General features: G+C 34.8%; 1 protein-coding gene across 4 annotated transcripts in view; it reads left to right on the top strand.

Annotated features, from left to right (window-relative positions):
• Positions 1–15,222, top strand: part of RNGTT (RNA guanylyltransferase and 5'-phosphatase) — a 356,175-nt gene that overhangs the window by 223,612 nt on the left and 117,341 nt on the right. The window lies entirely within an intron of this gene.

Here is a 15,222-nt window from a genome sequence, read left to right as displayed (position 1 = left end):
ATAGTATAGACGTGTTAGACTGAAATTTAATACAAATAGAAAAATCTGTTTTATTGTATTGAATGCCCTATTGATGGCAGTAAAAACTGATCTTTGTACTTATTGCCTCTGAAAATTTGAACTCTATGAACATTGATTTACCATGGCCTAAAATAGATTTTGAAACCCTGGCGGCATAGTGGTTAAGAAGTATGGCTGCTAACCAAAAGGTCGGCAGTTCAGATCCACCAGGCACTCCTTGGAAACCCTGTGGGGCAGTTCTGCTCTGTCTTGTAGGGTCACTATCAGTCAGAATTGACTCAATGGCAATGTTTTGTTTTGTTTTAAATAGATTTTCTGTATGTTAGTGGTTTACTTTGCGTTGAGCTTTATAGACAGTGGAGCCAACTGCTTCTCCTGGAATCATCTGTCACCACTAGGGTAGAAAACATTGCTACAAACGGGGAAGAACAGGCTTCTTCTATCTCCTTAAATCTTTTAGTTCCCCTTCTAACAGCACCTATGTACCAGGGCAGCAAGTGAGCCAGCTGGCAGAGGAGAAATGTAGTTGGCAGAGTTCTAGCAAATAAAACAGCATTGACAAGTGAGTTTGAAGTCAAGAGACAGGAGCTTAATAATAGCACAGTCCACTTTGTTAGTTATTTAGCATCCATATACTTCTGTACATAGTTGAACGTCCATAAAACAGAAGAAACAACATTATTCTTTCACTTAACAAGATGCAGATATTCTCTCACTATATCTTCAAAGTGAGGACACTTATTATTCCAACAATAATGTATCCATTTCTGGGAGACAGCTTATGATAACTGTTTTTGGGAAATTTTAATTATGTTCAAATTCAATCACAGTTGCATCTGAATATTTCGTTACCTAATAACTAAATTGTGAAGTTAGCAAACATTAACAATCCTGTTGCTGGTCATGAGACCATAAGTTGAAACTTTTTTCTTCTACCGTCCATTTTGTTTTTCCCTTTGTTCTCAGTCAGGACTTTAGATAAGATTCTTTGCTTGGGGTGACTCCAATCTCTATTCCAAAAAAGCATGAATTCTCATTGATGCTGCCCATTTTGGTTTCTGTAATGATTCCATTAAATTTTACTACTGGACATGAAAGTGCTAAAAGGCACCCCAAAGAATCCCCAGGGTTCCAGACATAGTCCTTCCTGTTGGGTTGTGTAGCAGCAACCCAATTTTTCTTGGGTAGTAGGATCAGTCGTTTAGCCAGTAGAGTAATTCCTTTTTTTGCCTTTTGGTCCAGTTACATGAGGAGCACAAAGTGGTCAGTTAGCAGTTTTAATTTCTGATTCAGTGGAACCATTCTTGTGTTCTGCAGTGTAGAAGCATTTCTGTTTTGTGAATCAAAATCTCCAAACCATCTGGCACAAAGTTGCAGGGATGGGAAGCAAAAATTCTCTGGGTAGATTATTAGGTGTAAAACTGAGAAGAGCCACTCCCATTTCCGTCTGTTGATTTCTCAAACCATGTATTTTGGCAAAGAGAGAAGCTGTACCATATATTTCGTTACAAATTCAGAGCATCTATTACATCCTGTAAGATAGACCACCATCCCTTTAAGATGTGGTCTACTAACTGGTGACATGATGTTACTTTTAATTGACCATTCTACTGTTCTGTTAAGTCAGCTGCTTCTAGGTGGTGGGGTAAGAGGAGTGAGTCACACGTGTTATTTTGCTTGATTAGAAGCAGTGTTTTGTGGCAAACCATGTTAATGAATAAGACATTCCAAAGTTCACAGAAGGTTGTGTTGACAGAAGCTTAAGGGACAGGAAAGGAATAGATTATCTGGAATATACATGTAATCTAGTGAGGATCCCTTGCTGCCCCCTCCATAATAGACCTCTGTGGAATCAACCTGCCATCAAGTAGCTGGCTACCTGTATCAGGGGCTCAGTGTTTGTCCATGCTATTGGTAGGTTGAACACTCAGGGCTAGCTGTGGCTCAGTCATCCCTGGTAAGAGATGAGTCCAAGTAGTTGAGCCCATGCGTAACCTCCACTTCTGCCTCTATGGCTCATTTTCACATGAGTGAGCCTTGGGAGGCTAGGGAAAGAAACTGATGGACATTCGAATGAGCTGTCACGTCTGCCTGATTATTGAGTGTCTCCTCTGTGCCCTTTAGTGGACATTCACTTAGAGTGCAGATTTTTTCATAATCTGTCTATTCTGAGAGGTCCTTCTACGTACTCAGACCTTGTTGTCACTAATCTTTCAATCTTACTGTTTCCATATCCCTGGTCGACCTTCTGAACTACTGCCAGCTGCCGATAAATTAGTGTGGATCTGCTCTTGTGGCCATCTCTCGGTCCAGACTGTACTGCTTCAAGTTTAGCCCACCAGGAAATATTCCCATCACTGGTATCCTTCAGGCTATTACTCTGCCGTAGTGCATACTTTCTGGTTGTGTAAACTGTTTCTTTATAGCTGTTTCTTCTTTATTCATATCGTTATAAGGAGTTTTCCATGATGTTGGGTATGGATTGAAGAAAAGAAGGCAGTGATTTAGAAGAGATAGTAGTACATCTACCTGTGTCTTCTGAACCTGCTCATATTCAATATCTTATAGAGCATTTCCACTTAATGATAGTTTGTTCCTACCATGCCTACGCCTTATGGCTTAGTGTGTCAAACAACATCTAGTTCTTCATGGACAGCTTGGTCATCACATGTTTCTTGGTTCCCATCATTAGGCCTTCAGTCTTTATCAGGGCCTAGTAGCAAGGCCTTTTTTTTTTTTTTTAGTAGCAAGGTAGGATCTGTTTCTCAAAAGAATAATGATCTTTAGAAAATGACACGGTTTTGCTCTAAAACCCTAAAGATTTGTGCTGTGATTCTCCTGTTAGGGCTTGCTAGAGACTACAGACAATTGGTATACTGGGTTATAAAGCCCAAGTGACAGGGCAGCCTAGACTTGCTGCCAGAGCCTTCTCTTTCTCTGATCCCGACCTAAAAATGATAGCCTGGCAGGTTACTTGGTAAATGAGTTGGAGTACTGCTTCAAAATCCACAAACGCTTGTCAAGTGTTGTGTCCCTTTTTTTAGTAGTAGATAGTGCAGGTACAGTAATTTGTCTTTCACCTTGGAGAGGCTATCATGACAGGCCTCAGACCATTGTACCCCTAGAAACCTTACTTAGATGATGGGCCCCTTTATTTTTGTGGACTTTATCTCCCATCTCCTTTGCCATACATATCTTACGAAGGTATCTAAAGAACTTGCTCCTTCTTCCTCATTACTTCAAGTAAGCATATTAAGTCCAAAATTGGTAGTATTGTGTATCAGTGTTATGCTCTGTGTAATGTTAAAATGACTACTATCTCTGTGGAGTGTATTATGGCAAAGAGCAAAAGAGTTGATGGCCCTGAGGTATATTGTTGGTCATACCAGGCAAAGACATACTTCTTTTACTAGTTCTCTAGGTTGGTATAGAGGTAAAAGTGTTTGCCAGGTTAGTAGTTGTATATAAGATTTCAGGTCTGTTAGCCAGCTTAAGTCTGTGTATTTGAAGTTGAGGAATGATAGCTTAATAGCAAGCACAATGGAATAAGTAGAATCTACTACCTGGTTCTACATTTCCTCCCATTGAAAATGTATGAAAGATCCTCTTACTCTGCTGACTTGAGTGTATGTTTTTTTCTTTTGCTCAGATTTATTTTAAAAATAGAATGACTAATTCTATTTCTCATGCTTATTTGAGCTAGTATTCTCATTTTTAAGAAAGAATTATAATGGTAAAATATTATTCAGAATGTTGAAAAATGTTCTTATCTAAGAAAGATTAAGTCACCAAAAATATAGCTAATAAACTGTGGGTAAACAAGTCCTATTACTTTGCTGACCAGAGCCTCCCCTCTCCACACATACACACCTCTATTTTGAAATGAATTGCTTAACTCTTATTTTTACTTCGTTAAAAAAAAAATTCTAAGGAAGTGAAATTAGAGATAAAACACTGATATAACCAATATTACATAGAACACTTAATCACTAAACTACTTGGCATATAGCGGATCATATTTTTAATATATAACAATGGCAGTTTTCATCTCCTAACAAATGGCCTGTAGTAACTACTTTGGTTAATTTAATTCCAGAATATCTTTATCAACTGAACATTCTTTAAGACAAATGCTCCCTTGGATTTCAGTCCTTTAAATTGTTGCTGTTCTCATCATTCTGGTTTATGTTTTGTTTACAGTGTAGGCTGGGAGAGGAAAGGAGAATCTGTAATTGACCTCTTTACAGTTCCTTTGGCTATCTATCTCTTACGTATTAGTAATTTCCTGTTAACTTTTTCATTTCATCCTTCCTACCTCCTACGGAAATCGTTCCCAGACCATCTACCAAAATCAAATACCATAATCAAAATGCCTACAAGTAACGAGTAGGAGAAAAGGAATATATGGTTTTAAAGCATCTGCTTATGACCTCACTGGAGTCAAATTACCATATTTTTCCCACAACTAACAGTATCCTTGTAAATAACATGCCCATAGGCATATAATACACGGTATAGCTCACATAACGAAAATAGCGAGGGGAGTTGCACAGTTCGCAGATAAAGTATAATGTGTGCGTTATTTGCGTAAAAATACAGTACTTATCTTCACTTGCTAATTTGCTAAACAGAAATTAGTATCAAGTTTGCTTCATCATTTAGTTCTTTGAGGTTAAATTTTTATATTTATCCATTTTAATACTATGCAATGAGAACCTTTATCTCATTTGTTGTCATGTAATGTATGTTTTTCTTAATTGCAGTTTCTCTGAGTTGCCTCTTATGTTATAAGAAGCTTGTTACTTAGGCCACAGTATTTGTCTGTAGACCTTGCGTCTTCTGAGATGGGATGGGACGAACTTCAAATAAATCTTGAACTCTTTTTTACTAGGTTTCTTTTTTGTAGTGCTTTGGATATAAAAATTCTGAACTATTTTAGGGATACTGTAGGACTGAACAAATGATATTAATGTTGTTAGATTTCTCACTAAGGAAGACAAGAGATACAAATATGGAATGGAGAAAGGCAGTGAGAAATCCTTTGAGATGATTTATAATTTTTGATCTAAGTGGATGTATATGTATATGAGTATATATAGATGTATAATCTATATTTGTGTATGTATGTGTATGTGTGTGGGTAATACGTTTACACACATATATTTTCTAACTCTCTATACTGAAAGGACTTAGAAGCAGGACAACCCAGGAATAACGAGCACATCTCACACTGATATATTGGTTTCTGATATCATTCCCTACTGTCAGAGCCCTCCTCTAGGGGAAGATACATGACAAAACTAGAACATCTTATGCCAGAAAATAGCAAAGTGCTTTTAAAAGAAAAAAAAGATGGTAGTATGTCAACAGTACAGAGGAGCCAACTTAAGGGGCTCCCATTGGCCAAATCCTTGAATAATTTGAACACCAAAATAATCAACAACAGTAATGAATAATAAACCTTGAAGAAAATAGGAATCCATGAGTCTCTAATGATAATAAATCGGACAAAAGAAGAACTCTTGCTTTTAGCAGAATACTGATTGTGGAAGGGGTCCTGGAGTTGGAGAATCATCATTTTGCTACTGTTATAGTGATGATTTGCTCAGGCAAAAATAATCAATGGATGCTAAGTCTAGGGGAATTTTTATGAGAAGCAGGATATTTGCATGGTCTTAAAATGTCTTCCTACAGATTGCTTATAACTTGCAAAGGGAAAAAAAGTAACTATGCATCTGAGAATTAAACGACCCTTTGATTGGCTTACCAAAATTAACATCACTAGTGAGGGGAACGTGGGACATCAGGTGTCTCACTTCTGTAGGATCTGACTGCCGATGTATAACCCGAATCAATCATGAGAAAGCATTATACAAACCTTCAGTGAGGACCATTCTATGTCTTTTAAAGGGGATCTGTATTTTAAAAATATGTCATTGTTGTAAAGCATAAAGAAAAGGCTGAGGAACACATACATGAAATGTTGCATACAAGTTCAGGTGGCCAAATATTATCTAGAGCAATAGACACCTTTCAACCAAAGTATAATATCGCTAAGAATTTAACCTCCAGTACTTTGTTGCTAGCCTCATCCTTGTTGAGCATTCATTTGTTCATTCCCTCCTGTGTGCCAGGCACTGGAATACATTCAGTGTCTATTTTTAAAGTTAAATTTCTGAATTACAATGATCTATTATAAAATTAAATTTGGTAATTTCTTAAGAACCAAGCTTTTAATTATGGTGGAACAATTCACAAATACTTCTGCCACACATGAACTGCTTAAAAGCTTTTCATTTTCTTAAGCCTTATGTGGAGGGAGCATCTTGACCTTTGGAAATGAGGCAATATTAAGAGAACGACTGTCTTATTACAAGTGAGTAAGAAAAATATGGAATAACAGAAGTTTAGGCATAACAGAAAAAAACAGATTTGAAATTCATTTAATAAATAGATTTGAAATTCATTTTTGAATCACTTAAATAATGTTTCTGATATTATGGCATACTGGAACTTAACAAAAAAGAATGATTATATGCCTAAGGCTGTTACTTAAACATGTAAAGAGAGGAGAAAACATAGCTTCTTGGAGCCTGAGGTTGAAAATTTAGGATTAATTTGTGAAAGGTATACCTAGCTTTGTGATTGGTCTGTCAGGGTTTAAATATTATCAAAATCCAATATATAATCTTATATATAATTTTGAAAAATGGCTTTTATCTTTTTAAAATAGCTTTTGTTAAAAAAAATTTTGTTGTTGTTTATTCCTAATTTTAATCAGAAAATCTAGACTATAAAATCTGTAACTTTTTGAAATTTTGTTGTCTTTAGCATCATATGTTGACTTTTCTAGATGTTCCTTGGACATTCTGACAAGAACAATAAAGGTATTTTACTGTTTATGGAATATAAGATTTTCTCTATTGCATTTCTTGATTGTATTAATTGAATCCTTTATTCCCTTTACCAGTTCTGCCCCATATAAAAGAGATGTTTTGAAGTCTTTACATTATGATCAAGTTCTCCCTGCATATTTAGTACTGTTACTTTATATTTAGGTGCTGTATGTGCAGATTTAAAATTGATACTTTTGCCTCACAAATTATGCCAGTTGTCATCATACCATGCACTTTTTATACTTTTTATCATCTTTAACCCTAAATTCCTCCTGTTGTTAGGTGCTGTCAAGTCAGTTCCGACTCATGGTGACTCTGTACAACAGAACGAAACACTGTCCTCCACCATCCTCACAGTCGTTGTTATGCTTGAGCCCATTGTTGCAGCCACTGTGTCAGTCCATCTCATTGAGGGTCTTTCTCTTTTTTGCTGACCCTCTACGTTACCAAGCATGATGTCCTTCTCCAAGGACTGATGCCTCCTGATAAAGTGCCCAAGTATGGAAGTCTCACCATCCTTGCTGCTGCTGATCATTCCGACTGTACTTCTTCCAAGGCAGATTTGTTCATTCTTCTGCAAGTGCGTGGTATATTCAGTATTCTTAGCCAATATTCAGTATTCCTCCTTGTCTGATACTAATATTGCCTTTTTTTGCCTTCTTCTTTTTTGAATTTTTTGGGTATCTTTTTGCCCATTGATTTATTTTCAACTTTTTTGTTTCACTGTGATAAGTCATGGGTTAAGACTATTATGCCGAAACCCTTTTGGCTTTGAGACGTAGCAAATACATGATTACATACACCTGGGAACCAATAACTGGCAATCAGTTACAGCAAGATTGCGCATGTTTGATAGCTTTTTTTTTTTTAATGAAACTGTTTGATAATGTAGTGATGTGGCAGTGGTGGATGGTAGTTGGTGAACCTGGAACCTGTGTGTTAGATGGCTTGCTAAAGACAATTTTTTACCGTCAGATTAGGTTATTTCTCCAGGGATACCAGAATCATAAAAAGCGCCCCCCTCCCCACCTCCATTCGGATTTTCCACAACTATCCCTCTAGGTTTTTTTTTTTTTTTTAATCCCTCTAGGTTGTATCCCCCATATTGCTAGCACTTAGCTCCAAATGAGGAAACTGGAGGAAATCCCCAAAGCCTGGTTCCCTCAGTTTTCCTGATTTGAGGTCATCTTTCTGAATACTGTATGTATCTTTTATGAATGTGGTAATAATATATAAGTTATAAACAATCTGTATATTCATTCTCTCCATACATTAATCCTTCGATGGACAAACTTTATTACTTTAAGTGTGTTTTTGGGAAACATAGTTGGTATTGCTATTTGACTCAATATGTAGCCTCTTGCCTTTTAACTAGAGAACTCAATCCATTCTAAATTAGTGTTCTGAGGTGCATGGTTTTATTCATCCTACTTTAATTTATATTTATTGTACTTAGTTTTTTTTTTGTTGTTGTTGTTAAAGACTGTTTCTGTGTGATCACGTTGGTATCAATTGTATTTCTCCCCTTGTAACTTGTCATTTCTGTGATACTTTTCCATTGCAGTAATGGCTTCCTTTCCTTTCTTGCGTTCATAATCAGATATATAGTTCTCTGTTATTATTTGGAAGTAAGATACCAACTGCATCTCCCACCAAGATGCTCTCTTCACCCCTTCTGATTAGATAAGATTTTTGGAATAATTTCCAACGTGTTCTCCTTTCCCAGATGAAATTTTTGGAATGTTTTTATTCTCATGATCCCCTCCCTCCAGGTGTTACTGAATCATTTACTGGAACATTCTCCCCCTCCCGTTCCTTATAGGTATTACTGGAACATGTTAGTGGTTTTGATTCTAGGCTATTTTTAGAGTTTTTCTCATTTCCGTGAATGTTCTTTTTTATTTCAGGAATCCTTTTTTTGAGTCTTGTATTATGTATTCCCAGTCAATCTATCATTACCCAATTTAAATTTAACACAGATTATATATTGCAAGATTCATTGCCTACCACTTTTCCCTTCCCTTTATTGTTTAAATTCATTTATTCTCTGGATAGTCATTTCTTAAGTATTTTTCTTAGATGGGATACATAAGTTACTCTGAATTCTTGCCTATCTGCAAATCTCTTTCTTTTTCCTGATAGGTAAGTCGTATCTTACCTGGGTATAGAATTTTTGAGGTATAGTTATTGTCTGTCTTTTTCATTGTCTTCTGACTTTAGTGTTGAAGATGAGAAGTCCAATGTCAGTTTGATTCTTTTCCCTTCTTTTGTGGGTTACGTTGTTTTTTCTCCTTTTTTGTTGTTATTGGCTAACCTGGGGCTCAAGTGTGGTTGTTGAAGTGCTCAAAATGGTAGCAGTCTACACGATAAGGGAAAGTATGTGTTCTTTATCCCTGTGGATCATTGATGTAGTAAAAGTGAGGGCTTCCAGTCCCCTCCACTAAATAAGTGGGGAAAGCCTCCTGCTTCCTTAATTCTATACATTTTCCCATCTCAGGCATTAGCCATTTTCAGGCTTAGCTCCTAGCGGGCTAGGGAGGTTAGGCACATTATCTGGGGCCAATCTTGACTCTGTCTGAGGTGTTTTCATAGATTCCTATGGCTTATGCTCATTCTAGAATTTGCTTATTTCCAATCTTCATCTTGGGGCTTTTTCTCAGACTTTGAAAGGGAAAGCCACAAATTGGTTCCCCTGCCAGGAAGCTCTCAAATTCAATACCTCACTTTTGGTCAGCAGACCCTTGGTTTTAAAAGGCTAATAGTTTGGAGTGGAGTATAAGAGGAAGTGAGACATGTTTAAATTATCTTCCTAGAATTCTTAATATATTTGTGTGTTTTAATTTGCAAGTGGTCTGTCTTTTCTGTTTTTGTTTGTTTTGCTTTATTATTTTATTTCTTTCCTTTATAAATTATGATTATAAAAATCCTAAACAACTTTTTTGTTTAGGAGGAGCGATACTTTTCCTCATAGTCTAATACTATGTATTCTATATTAAGTACTATTTGTACTTACCCTTAAATTTGTCAGAGGTCTTTTTAAACTTGTGTTTCTCTAAATATCTGAATCTAGAGTGAAATCCTGTCTCTCAAGACTCCCATATTTAATATAAGAAGCTCAATATGCATTTTACCTACTTCTCTGCTTCTGTTGATTTTTATTAGTGTAATCTGTGATTTTAGATCCAAATCATGTATATTATGTTTTTATTTTTTCCTTATATATTTTTTTATACAAAAATCTTTAGACATTTATATTTCAGTTCCATATCTTATTTTTAACAATATTTGAACTCATCACTATTTTAACTGGCTTCATTGCTCATTGACAATCATTTCATATCTTGACTTTGTCTCCGTTTCAGAACTTTTTCTCAGTTCAAATACATTTTTACATACTGTTTTCAAGAAATATGCTTATTTATTATTTCTTCATGAGTAGGATTCTATTATGGTCTAATTTATTAAAAATTAATTTTCGGGGAAATAAAAGGTTACAACACAACAACAAAAACCAGTTTTCCCTAAATCATATTTCTGTCAGAACTCTAAAAGTTAGTTCGAAATATCAATTCTATTATTTATATTGATTTTTCTAATAAATTTCTTTCTCAAACGGTATATAAAGGAATTTTTTGCTTTTAGAATCTTAATAATGCTGTTCAGGATCATCAGAAGTTCTTAGTTTGTCCTTGATGAGAAGAAAGTTTCTATTTACTCCTAAAAATATATTTGTCTTGCTAAATTTGTGTTGTAAATGTCCTCAAAAAAGAGTATTTTCCGTGATATTATATCAGTCTACTGCAAAAATAGTTGTATTTATAACCAAAATGAAATCCTTGACAACTTCAGTCTTTTCTCTGTTCTCAAGGATTTCATTTTACTTGGATCCACAATCAACAGCCATGGAAACAGCAGTCAAGAAATCAAAAGACACATTGCATTGGGTAAATCAGCTGCAAAGGACCTCTTTAAAGTGTTGAAGAGCAAAGATGTCACCTTGAAGATTAAGATGCGCCTGACCCAAGCCATGGTATTTACAGTTGCATCACATGCATGTGAAAGTTGGACAATGAATAAGGAAGACCAAAGAAGAATTGACACCTTTGAATTGTAGTGTTGGAGAAGAATATTGAAGATACCATGGATTGTCAAAAGAACGAACAAATTTGTCTTAGAAGAAGAACAGCCAGAATGTTCCTTAGAAGCAAGGGTGGTGAGACTGCGTTTTACATACTTTGGACATGTTATCAGGAGGGATCAGTCCCTGGAGAAGGACATCATGCTTGGCGGAGTATAGAGTCAGCAGAAAAGAGGAAGACCCTCAACGAGGTGGATTGACATAGTGGCTGCAACAATGGGCTCAAGCATAACAACGATTGTAAGGATGGCTCAGGACCGGGCAGTGTTTCGTTCCGTTGTGCATAGGGTCGCTATGAGTTGGAACTGACTCAACGGCACCTAACAACAACAACAACATAACCAAAATGTTACTAAGCCTAATAAAATGAAACGTATTGCAGGCAGTGAGTGACTTATGTTTGATATAGCTATGGGTAGAATTTAAAACTGAGCAATTTGTTCTAGTTTGTTATATTAGGATTTAGTCTGAAGTATTTATGAAGTTACTATATATATATTTTTCTAAATTTTATTAATTTTGTTGTTGAGAATATACACAGCAAAACATACACCAATTCAGCAATTTCTACATGAATTATTTAGAGACATTGATTACATTCATCCAGTTGTGCAACCATTCTCATCCTCCTTTTCTGAGTTGTTCCTCCTCATTAACATAAACTCACTGTCCCCTGAGGCTCCTATCTAATCTTTCAAGTTCCTATTGTCAATTTGATTCAATATAGATAGTTCTTAGAAGAGCATAATGCTCAAGGCAGACTTTTTTTTACTAGTTAAGGAAACTATTGTTCAGTTGTAAGATGACTTCAGGGAATATTTTTAGTTTAAGGTTTAAAGGTTATCTCAGAGCAATAGTTTCAGGGGTTCATTCATACCATGGCTCCAGAAAGTCTAGAGTCTGTGAGAATTTGAAATTCTATTCTATATTTTCCCCATTTTGATCGGAATTCTTCTATGGAATCTTTGGTCAGAATTTTCAGTAATGGTAGTCGGACACCATCTAGTTCTTCTGGTCTCATGGCAAAGGAGGCAATTGTTCATGGAGGCAGTTAGACACACATTCCATTTACTCCTCTTATTCCTTTCATTTTTCCTCTGTTGCTCTGGCGAATAAAGATCACTTGTTGTGCCTTGGATGGCAACTTGTAAGCTTTTAAGACCCCAGGCACTGTGCAACAAACTAGGAAGTAGTACAGAGACACTAAACAAGCTATTAAGCCAGTTAGCTGAAATGTCTCATGAAACCATGACCCTAAACCTCCAAACCTAGAAACCAAGTGTCATGAGGTGTTTTGTTTTGCATAAGCAGCCTTAGCAGCAGCTACCTTTTTTTTTTATCATTGTTGTAAATATGTCTATTCCACAACTTTTGCCAATTCAGTATTTTACAAGATGTATAACTTATTGACAGCAATTACAGTAGTTGCCTGTGCAACCCTACCCTCAATCAGTGTGATTTTTCTTTACTACACATTTATTGCTAAAAGCTCCAAGTTCAAATTTCATTTATATCTTAAGGATGAAAGGAGGAAAGATTTGAGCTTTTAGCCACTTTGCATTTCTCAATTGAAATCAATTATGGAATAAAATAGCTTTGATTATTGAAATAATTAGTAATAGAATTATATTCCTTTAACTTTCACAGTCTATTTTGAACCAAGCCATTTCATTTGGTTTAAAGAGTTAATTATGAGATGATATTTAATATCCTGTAGTATATGACAGCTTCAAAATATAAATATGGTAATTTATTATAAAAAGAAGACAGCTAGGGCACATCATTGTTAATGCAGTCCTTTTATCTCTAGAAAATGGAACTCATATTAAGCTTTGAATCTCAGGGGAGAGAAGATGGGGGAAGGGAATGGAAAGGGCTCATTTAGTTCTTTGTGTACCTCAGGAAACTATCTTAGCACACTGGACTTCCAAGTCTTGAACAATGGGGTAGTAGAAACAATTATGATGCAAAATTTTCGCAAAGCCACATGTAGTGGTAGTGTTAGCGATGGTTTTTAATTATCTTAATTTATTGGCACTTGTTATTTATGATCTCTGTTTAAAAAATTATACTTAATTATAGGAAATAATTTCACTGTATATTAATAATTTAAGCTTTAGATTTCTAAATGCCCATATATCAACATTGTCAAATATAAATGCTATACATTTAGCAGTTTTCTTTATAATAAATTATTACCTTGTGTTCCTTTATTAAGAAATTCTTATTTGCTGAAGGTTTTCTATATCTACAGCCCAAAGATACTTTATGTTTATATTGGTAAACAAGAGCCATTGCAGGTTTGAGAACTATGTTTGTAATCACCAAAAGAATTCTACATTATGCATCTTTTTTTATTAAGAATATTTTATTTTCATTTAGTTGCTTGGAAATTGATAATATAAATGACATATGGGTTAACTTGTTAGTATCCAGAATATTTTTTTACTGACCGTTAAGCAATTACATGATTTCATCAAATTACCAAATTTATCCATTTTGGGTACCATTCTAATTTCTATAAATAGAGTGAGAATATGTAGTATTTAGTTGTGAAGATTGCAAGGCATTTAAATGTGGGTTTGTTGTCAAAGATATAGACCACATTACATCGTCTCAAGAGAGTTTAGAATGAATTAACTGTAAATTACATGAATTCATTATTAAGGAACAAAGACATTTATTCATTTTTTTCAGAATCTTATATTTGAAAAAGAAAAAAATTCACTATCCTAGTTGTCTTTCTGTTTACTTTTTAAACTTTTAGCATAGTAAATAGCAGTATTAGTTATAACTGATTTATCACTATTCATTAAGTATTTATTAAAAACCATCTTTGTGCAGACCACACTATTAGTGCTGGCAGTAAAAAGATTGATAAGTCCTATCCTGAAAGAGTAAATACTCTAGCCAAGGAGACAGATATATAAATAACTATCAGTGTGGAAGATGCTGTACTATCAGTGTGAATAAAGTACTACAGGAGCCCAGGCAATCTTATATTACATATAAAAATATTTTAATTGTGAGCACTAGCACAGATAAGGTGCATGGAAAATGGTGCATTTGAGCAGGACCTTATGAATAGGAATGGTATTCAAGGCAAAAAACATAATCTGGAAGAAGGCATGAAACTACACAGAATGTTTATTGAATGACTAATTTTTGAAGTGGAGACTTGAAAAAAAGTAGGCCAGGGCCAGATTATGATTTACTAAGAAAGCCCTAGTAAAGAATTAGGACTTATTTTTGGAGATTTAGTGAAGGTTATAAAAATAAATCGATATTTTCTGTATTTTAGAAAATAACTCTGGCTAGAAGATAGTGAGGTTGACAACATAATTCAACTGGTTTTATAATCCAGAAACCTGTGAATCATCTTTGCTCCATTACCTAGCTATCCTGTTAATTCCTGTCACTTTTACTTCCTAGGTGTTCCTTAAATATGTTGACTTATTTCCTGTTCCATAGACATGATCTTAATCCATACTAGCATTATGTTACTTGGGCTACTACAGTAACCTCTGACTGGTCTTGAAAGACTACCCTTGCTCTCACCCACTACATTATCTAACATTACTAGAATTCTGTCAGCTTTCTTTTGGTTAGTAATTGCGTGGTATATCTTGTTTTATCCTTTACCTTTCAGTCTGTTGGTTTATTTATATTTGTCTCTTGTAAAGAGCATTTTTTATTGTACTTTGACAATTTTTATCTTTTAAATAGAACATTTAGTTTATTTACACTTAATATAATTGGTGGTATATATCAGTTTATTTTTGTGATCTTATTTTGTGTTATTTGTCCTACTTTTGCTACTTTTTTTTATCTTTCCCTTACTCATTTTAAAGTTATACTTTTAAATTTTATTCTTTGGTGGTTACCCTAGAAATTTTACTATGCATATATAACTCATTAACTTAACATCTTTATCCTTCCGAACAATTCTGATCGTTCTTTTCCACTTGACATATTATTGCTGACTTTTTCTCTTTTTTAATGCTCACAATACAGTATCATTTTTGTTGCATACCATTGATATTTTATTGCTTTTCCTACATATTTCCAACTTCTTTTGCTATGCATTTCTTCTGTTATCTCATACTTTCTGTGCATAATTACTAAATTTTTGCCACTAGTTATATCCTTTAATATTTCTTTTAGGAT

Source organism: Elephas maximus, chromosome 1 (assembly GCF_024166365.1).
Source record: "Elephas maximus indicus isolate mEleMax1 chromosome 1, mEleMax1 primary haplotype, whole genome shotgun sequence".
Lineage (NCBI taxonomy): Eukaryota > Metazoa > Chordata > Mammalia > Proboscidea > Elephantidae > Elephas > Elephas maximus.
This window is presented reverse-complemented; position numbering and strand designations above follow the sequence as displayed.